At 44.6% G+C, this 9,481-nt stretch overlaps 1 pseudogene; it reads left to right on the top strand.

Moving 5' to 3' along the window:
* The first annotated feature begins 5,813 nt into the window (after positions 1–5,813).
* LOC147972116 (uncharacterized) lies at positions 5,814–7,083 on the top strand (annotated as a pseudogene).
* The last annotated feature ends 2,398 nt before the right edge of the window (positions 7,084–9,481 follow it).

Below are 9,481 nucleotides of genomic sequence, written 5' to 3'. Positions count from 1 at the left end.
GCCGGTAACGAGATTGAACTAGGTATTGAGATACCGACGATCGAATCTCGGGCAAGTAACATACCGATGACAAAGGGAACAACGTATGTTGTTATGCGGTCTGACCGATAAAGATCTTCGTAGAATATGTGGGAGCCAATATGAGCATCCAGGTTCCGCTATTGGTTATTGACCGGAGACGTGTCTCGGTCATGTCTACATTGTTCTCGAACCCGTAGGGTCCGCACGCTTAAGGTTTCGATGACAGTTATATTATGAGTTTATGAGTTTTGATGTACCGAAGGAGTTCGGAGTCCCGGATGAGATCGGGGACATGACGAGGAGTCTCAAAATGGTCGAGACGTAAAGATCGATATATTGGACGACTATATTCGGACATCGGAAAGGTTCCAAGTGATTCGGGTATTTTTCGGAGTACCGGAGAGTTACAGGAATTCGCCGGGGAGTATATGGGCCTTATTGGGCTTTAGGGGAAAGAGAGAGGAGAGGTTGGGCGCCCCCCTAAGGCCTAGTCCGAATTGGACTAAGGGGAGGGGCTGCGCCCCCTCCTTCCTTCTCTTCTCCCTTCCCTTGCCTTGACTCCTACTCCTACTACTTGGAAGGGGGGAATCCTACTCCCGGTGGGAGTAGGACTCCTCCAGGGCGCGCCATAGGGGCCGGCCCTCTCCCGCCTCCTCCACTCCTTTATATACGTGGCCAAGGGGCACCCCATAGACACAAAAATGATCCTTGAGATCAATTAGCCGTGTGCGGTGCCCTCCTCCACCATAATCCTTGATAATATTGTAGCGGTGCTTAGGTGAAGCCCTGCGACGGTAGAACATCAAGATCGTCACCACGCCGTCGTGCTGACGGAACTCTTCCCCGACATTCTGCTAGATCGGAGTCCGGGGATCGTCATCGAGATGAACGTATGCTAGAACTCGGAGGTGCCGTAGTTTCGGTGCTTGATCGGTCGGGCCGTGAAGACGTACGACTACATCAACCGCGTTGTCATAACGCTTCCGCTGTCGGTCTACGAGGGTACGTAGACAACACTCTCCCCTCTCGTTGCTATGCATAACCATGATCTTGCGTGTGCGTAGGATTTTTTTTGAAATTACTACGTTCCCCAATAGTTACCTCATCCTGAGTTTCCAAATCGGTCCTTCTCTATAGAGAAAAATGGGAAAATTTGCTGTATTATAACCATCATGGAGGTAGGATGTATGGGACAAAGCAAAGTAATTGCCATGAATAACATTACTTACACATAACTCCTGGACAAACACCTGCAACTGGCATTTTCCTTCATCTTCAGTATAATATTTCCAAGATGGGAAGATATGCACATACGATTTAACAACATCAAATGCGATAGATGCTAAACTACGACTACCTGGTTGTGCTTCCTCCATAGGAATAGGCGTACTAACTGGTAGAGTTGGGGTTCACCATGATAGTACTGGCCCTTTGGGCACTGGAGCTGCCTTACTAACTGCTCTTGTTTGGGAGCTCTGTGGTGGACATGGTGCTGTGTCAACAGGAACTGGGTTACTATCTGCTGGGGTGGGGGTAAATTGGGTGAAGCTCGTTCTCTATCCATCGCAATAGGGGTACAATCTGCGAGAGTTTGGGTTATGTGTGGTAGGGCTAGTTCTCGTGCATGTACAACCGGGGTGCTATCTCCACCAAGAGGTAGCACTGTTTTATTTGAAGACCGTGTTTTTAGTCCACTAGATGCTGGCATCACCTGCTCCAATTCAAATGGCTGATAAACATGAAACATAGTTGAATGTACAGACATTGTATGGAAAAAAGAGGTCATGAAATAGTTGACATGTATATTGTTTAACTAAAATGGATAGCATGACATAATTTCACATATATGATGTCTATATAAACTGGATAGCATAGCATAACATAATTCAAAGATATGATGAATAACTAAATAGGATCACATGACATAATTCACCTACATGTTATCTAAGTAATCAGGATCGCATCATTTAATTCACATATGTGATTTATATGCTAAACAGAGGGCATTAGATATGATGTCTGAACTAAGAACATGGTGTTGAATATTGTGTATATGATGTCTAATCTATGCAATGCAAGACACCATATGCATGATATGAGCAGTATATCCGTGCCAAGTTAGAGTATACACCTCGGTGGGGGAATATGACTGGTCATCTATCTTTGAATCCATCTCTGAGGAGCTATCGGGACCCAACAAGAGATCTGCTTCGACAGGTAGCACTGTCTGCTCTGAAGGCCTTGTTTTCACTCCAGATTTTTCAATCTCCCACCCAAATGGCTGATTCACAGGAAGAGTAGTTTAATGTACAAACATTATCGACAAATGGAAATGTAATGAAGAAAAGGATGGGCAAGATATCATTCAAATATATGATGCCTGGTGAAACAGGATGGCATTGCACATTTCACGTATATTATGGCTGGCTAAAAGACATGAGACTGCACAATTCTCATATATGATATAGAAACTAAACATGTGGCATTACAGAACATGTCTAAACTAAGCAGATGACATATATGATGTCAAAAGTAGGCACTGCAAGGCAACTTATGCATGATATGACTAACATCATCATGCCAAGGTAGAGCAAACACCTTGGGGGTAAATAAGAGTGGTCAGCGGCGTCTGAATCTGCCTCAGAACAGATATCTTCCTCTGGATTACAATCTGGAGAGGGGTGGGGAGGGTTTGACATTGAACCCACGATGGAGCGATGTCTGCATGACATTGTATTGCCGTGCAAAACTCTTCTATTTTTTTCTACATGTTCAGCATGACTGTGTACAATATCTGACATGCATACGAAAAAATATATGGTGAGATTATGTAAGGAGATCATGCAGAAATTTAGAGTGATGGTAACAACCAGTGGATGGATCCAAAAATAATGATAGCAGGTTGATGATTGCTTTAATTTAATAAAAAGACAGATGATGATTGCTTTACTATTTGTTTCCCTCCCAAGATGAACAACATATGCATACCCTAGGTGAACCAGATATTAGACAGATATACTATTCATTGCTTCCTCGATATGTGCCCCACAACTAATTTAGAACTCCAGTTTGAACATTAATTTGGACCTGACTTGGAGTCCAAGAGGTGAACATGACAATAAAGTAGCAGGTAATTTTAAGCAATGCGTAACATAAGCAGAATCAAAAGAGTGCGACCTCTCTTGTGGACCCGTGTACTCCTCAGGTTCATCTGCTGAGTCGATGATGGTGATGCCATTGCGGTGGGTGTCGGCGGCAGGGAAAGAGTTCCGAGGCGGCGAAAGACGGTCAGGAGTCATGACGTCTGGTTTGGTGGATGTTTCTGTCGATGGAGCACCTCAGGTGAGGTGGAAGACGTTGCGGCAGGAGCAGGACAAACCACACAAAGTTCCCTTCGACACCTACCTGTAACTGAAGTAATTCTGTAAGGGCTCATTTGGCTTGCATGATTCTAAAAACGCAGGGATAGGAAAAACACCGGAATAGGATAGGAATGCACATGGTAAATAGAGCATTTGTAAACACATGTTTTCTATCAACTTGGGTGTTTGGTTTATAGGAATTGGAAGAGCAGAGGAATGCAAAGAAACATGGCCAAAATAAAGTGAAACCATATGAAAGCGTGTATAGTTAGAATGTTATTCTGCCACTAATGCACTTGGTCTTGTTTTCATGCATAGGATTTTGAAAAGTAGGTCCAGGTGGATGTTTTGCTTCATTCCTTTCAACAAAATGCATGAATAATTGAATAGTAGAGTGCCATTGGAAAATTCCCTATTGCTATGTTTTTCCGTCGAACCAAAATAGCCCTAATGGATCGACATGAATGTATAGTAATAAGTAATGCAACAAGTGTACAACCTCTTTGCCGTGGCCGTGTCGACCTCAGCGTCATTGGGTGTGTCGCTGAAGCAGTTGAGGCAGAGGTGGCTGTCGGAGGTGTGGAGGAAGATCTGAGGAATCTGTAGACCGCGTCCAGGGCACTGCTCTGTTGTGATGGATCGCTCTATCGTTAGAGAAGCCCCGGTGAGCCGTAAGACGTCAAGGCTGAAGCAGCACAAGACAGACATCGTCCATCTCAAGTGGGATTCTAATAGCATCTCCAATAGATGGGGAGATTGGATAATATGCCCCTCTTAATTGGGCAGTTGATAATTTGCCCCTCTTTACTTTCAATTGGATGATTTGCCCTGCTTTTCTTTTTCCACTAGATAATATGCCTTTTTAATTACTTTAATCATTTCTCAGTTTTTATCCCAATTATCACCATGCCAAATGACCCGACTGCCCTTGTGGCAAATTGCAATTATGTCCTAGTCTCCTTCCCTCTTTACGTTGGTATACACAACAGAACCAACTGATCAAGAAATCGTAGATTGATTCTATTACGCTGCATCATCATGTCCGCGCCCAGCGAACAGGCGAATGCACCGCCGGCCACCAAGCCATCAACTTCGGTGGCCCCTGGACAGCCGGCCACCAAGCCGTCAACTCCGGCGGCCCCTGGACAGCCGTCCACCAAGCCATCAACTCCGGCGACCCCTGGGCAGTGAGGGTTCACACCAGCAGCCGGCGAGGTGATTCCATGGAGTGCCGGATGAGGCAACTCATGTATCCGTGGATCGCCATAAGATGCTCCAGATTGGTAAGCATTTGGTCCTCCCTTCCGCCTCAGAACCTCCCTCCCATATGGCGTTGATGAGCCTGCATAGAAAGTACAGTAAACTCAGATGAAGCCTGAAAAAATACTTCATATCTAGCATATATAGTTTTTATTTTTTGATGTAATATTTTTAAGTAATTGTATGATGTCCTTATGTTAATGCTTATTTCTTCTCCAAGTAGGCGAACGACGGTTGCTAGCAATGATACATACATATCAACAACAGAAGGAGGCATTGATTGGTCTCAGATTGAGATAGCACCAATGAATGATGACGAAATTGATGTTCCTATAACAGAAGAGAATATGTGCTCGGTGCTTGGAATCGACGATGAACCTGTGCAACGAAAATGTGTATCTGAAGCAGACATCAAAGCCTCGATTGCAAATTTTGATGCATGTATAGATGATATTAATGAGGACTTACTTGCTGATGCGGCTCTTCCAGTGCCTGACCATATGCCTGAAGATGATCACTTTTGGTATGATAATGAACATCATGTGATAGAGGAAGGTTCTTTGTTTCGTTCAATGAAAGAGCTTAGGATGCTTATGAGAACATTTGCTATTAGAGGTAAGTTTGAAATTCAGACCAAGGATAGTGACACTACTAGATATGTGGGTCACTGTAAAGGAAATGGATGTCCTTGGCGTATAATTGCTAGAACGATAGAAGATGGCAAAACAGTCAGGGTACAAACTTATCTAACACTAATCATTTTTTATGTTGAAACAATTTTTAAAAATTACTTGCACCTAATGGTTGCTATTGTGCAGGTTAACAAGATAGTAAAGCCTCATAAGTGTTCATCAACCGCTAAAGTGATTACAAGCATGGCAGACCAAGCATGGGTGGCAGAAAAAGGCAATTGGGTATCTTCAAAGTGAACCAAACATTGGTGGCATGGAGCTTCTAAAAAAGCTAAAAGCATAGTACAAATGTACTATTGGGTATGATATTGTTCAAAAGGGAAAAGAAAGGGCCGCAAATATGTTATATGGAACCTGGGGAAAAAGCTTTCAGAATTTATTCAACTTCAAAGCTGAGATTGATAAGAGATCTCCGGGTAGCATTGTTGAGGTTGATGTCAAGAGGGGAAAAGGTGGAGTGTATTTCCGGAGATTTTTTATGGCACTTAAGCCAAGCATTGATGGCTTTTTGGCTGGTTGTAGACCATATCTCAGTATAGACTCCACACATTTGACTGGAAAGTGGAATGGTCAATTGACGACATGTACAGCACTCGACGGACAAAACTAGATGTTTCCTTTAGCATTTGGTTTCTTTGGTACGGAGACTGAGGAGAACTGGGTTTGGTTTATGCAACAACTACATAAGGTAATAGGACATCTTCAAACTCTAGCTATTTGTACTGATGCATGCAAAGGGTTAGAGAATGCAGTTAAAATTGTTTTTCCTCAAGCTGAGCAAAGGGAATGCTTTAGGCATCTAATGGCAAACTTCAAAAAGAAGTTTCATGGAGATGTTTTTGGTCGGATGTGGCCAGCAGCCAAGGCTTACCGTCTAGAAACATTTAACTACCATATGTGCAAGATTTTCGAAGCTAAACCTACAGTGAGTACCTACTTGTGCACTTATCATAATTTGAAGTGGATGAGATGCGCTTCAACACAGAAATAAAATGTGATTACATTCACAATAATCTAGTTGAGTGCTTCAATAGCTGGATCAAAGGAACAAAGGATCTGCCCATGGATGAGCTAGCAGACAAAATAAGAGAGAAAATTATGATACTTGTTGAGAGGAGGAGAAGGATTGGGGAAATGCTCCGGGGAGAGATGCTGCCTGCCATCATTCAACAAATAAATAATAGAACTAGACAATTGACCATTTGGTTGTTGGAAGATCAACCGGAGAAAGTTGTGAGGTCAAGGACACCAGCAAGAAGAATCTTAGGCACGTTATGAAAATAGGTACCTATGAGTGCACTTGCCTAGAATGACAGCACATTGGAAAGCCCTGTGAGCATGCACTTGCATTTCTTATAGAGAGAGCAGATGTGAACTTTCAACCATATGTGCATGACTACTACTCTGTGAGTAGGTTCCGGGCTGCCTATGCAGGAGAGATTGAACCAATCACAGACAAGTCTCAATGGCCTCAGGTTACTCTAGATTTTGAGATGATACCACCAGATTTAAAAAGCTCTGTTAGGAGAAGGAGGAACCAGAGGATCAAAAGTTGCCTTGAAGACGGTGGTGGTGGTGGCAAACGGAAGAAAAAAGATGATGATGGCAAACGAAATGAGCAAGAAGGTGGTGCCAAACAGAAGGAAAAAGAAAAGAAGAGATTTGGCACCAAAAACAGGTGCAAACAATGTGGAATCTTGGGGCACAGAAAAGCAACTTGTAAACAGAAGGAAGCTAATGAGAGGTAACCCAATACTACTACTACTACTACTACTACTACTACTACTACTACTACTACTACTACTACTACCAATAGTCCAACACGGGGAAGGAGACTAGGACATAATTGCAATTTGCCACAAGGGCAGTCGGGTCATTTCGCATGGTGATAATGGGGATAAAAACTGAGAAATGATTACAATAATTAAAAAGGGCATATTATCTAGTGGAAAAAGAAAAGCAGGGCAAATCATCCAACCAAAAGTAAAGAGGGGCAAATTATCAACTTCCCAAGTAAAGAGGGGCATATTATCCAATCTCCCCCAATAGATGATGTAAAATAGATGTAAAATTTACATCACCAAAAACCACCTGACTACAATAGATGAGGTAAAAACTATTGACTCTGAACTTAACTGTCGAAACTGAAATTTACTGTGAAATCTGAATGTTACTTTCGAAACTAAACGCAATGGTAGCAGAGAGGCACTTGACATGTAGTTTAGGGAGGGCCTGCATTTCATCTTCAACCTGCACCCCCCTGAGCCGCCAGCCACCACCGGCCGAACGGTTGGCCCCAGCGCCGCCTTGCCGCCCTGAAATAACTCCCCACTGCCGGTCCGCCGCCGCCCCGGCCAGCCCTATAGGCCCCCCGCCCCCACCCTGAACCCTAAGATAGATAGTGGGGTACCTCTCCGGCGAGCCCCCATCCCCACTGCGGGTGGTTCTTCCTTAACTCCGGCGAGCCCCCCACCCCCTGAAAATTGACTGACCCAAAAGTCGATTTAGTCGACTTAAGTGTAGCTAAATCGGAGCAGAGCAGCAGCACGAGCGAGGGGGAGAGCAGCAGAAGCAGCGCGAGCGAGAGAGCGAGAGCCGGAGCAGCAGCAGCTGGGCGATCGAGCGAGAGCCGGAGCAGCAGCCGCAGCGCGAGCGAGCGAGCAAGAGCCGGAGCAGTAGCAGCAGGTCCGGCTGGTATGGACGCCGCCGCCGAAGGGGCCTCGCATTGGGGGAGAGCCGCCGTGGAGATGTCGCCCGCGGCGCCGGCTTCAAGGTAGCTGCTCCATGGGGGTGCGGGATGGAGCATCGTCGGCGCCGGGAGGTCGAGCTAAGGAGAAGGTGTGATGCGATGAGTGTACAACCTCTTTGGTGGCGCCGAGTAGGCCTCGGCTTCGTCCGAGGAGTCGGTGAGGATGTTGCGGTTTCGGTGGAGCAGGTTAAGGCCACGCTATGGGGATGGAGCAGCCGCGAGAGACGAGGCGATCGTTGGAGTAGCTCCTTGGAGGTGGAGGACGGGGCGACTGAATCGGCGGGACGATGAGATGGACGACGGATCCTCATCTAGGGAGGTGGACGAGGGACGTCGAGCTGTTGCAGTGGACATCGTCGTCGGGGAAGAGGCTCCAGCTGGGCAGCGGTGAGGTGGCGGACGAAGGAGGGTGGGGTTTCGCGGCTGGAGCGGAGAGGTTATGGCGGCCTGGGATTTCGAATGGCGAAAAGGAGGCGATGGGAGGGGGTGAACCATGACTTAGGGACGCGCTTGTCCAAAATGTAGGGTGTGTTACAAAAGTACCCTCCATCAATTGGAACTAGCGGCCCTTTAGGCTTAGGGTTAGAAGGGGGATTTCGCTTGTCGGGATTTGGCAGCTGGAGGGAGTTTTCGCGTGCGTTGTAATTTCAGGATAGCAAGGCGCGGGTTGTGAAGGCACCAATTTTGGGTGCACGATATCTGAATTTTTGGGATATAACAAGGCGCGGGTTGAATTTTAGAGACAAGCCTAACGTGTAATATTGTACTTGTACGTACCAAATCAATTCGCACTTCCCTCAGTCAAAAATAAAACAAAAAAATAAAACTATTCACACCACACAAAGAGAATCTTGCCCCATTTTACTATAAAAATGCTATTTAAAGCTACTCATACCAACAATTTATTGCAATTAAATGCTATTCGGTAGTATGAATCCATGTTATGTCCAATTAAATTTTTTCGCTTGCTGTATAATGCATGTAACCTACTCGTACCAACATTTTAGTGCATTCCAAATGTCTATACTACTGCTGCAATTCGAACTGAATTTGAATTCGTTTCTCTATTTCAATAAGAATCTACAATCATGATTGTTGCCAACTTCAACCATCATTCGTGTATTTCCTTAATAACACACCACATGATTACTATAGAGATACATATGAACTATGTGTACTACATGAACTCGAATTATATTTTTTGAATACACTTGATGTTGATTCCAAATAATAGTACATTTGATGTACTAACTATATATTCATAATATAAACCATGTTCCATACGTATACACTGTGTTTATCACATATATTATAGTGCCCCGCCCCCGAAATTATGACAAGTATTTAGACCTGAGCTGCAAAAGCCACACATTAGCCTAAATTATGATCAATGTTCT

The sequence above is a fragment of the Triticum urartu genome, chromosome 5A (assembly GCF_056163025.1).
Source record: "Triticum urartu cultivar PI428250 chromosome 5A, HENAU_Tu73, whole genome shotgun sequence".
Lineage (NCBI taxonomy): Eukaryota > Viridiplantae > Streptophyta > Magnoliopsida > Poales > Poaceae > Triticum > Triticum urartu.
Note: the sequence above shows the minus strand (reverse complement) of the source record. Positions and strands in the feature narration are given on the sequence as shown.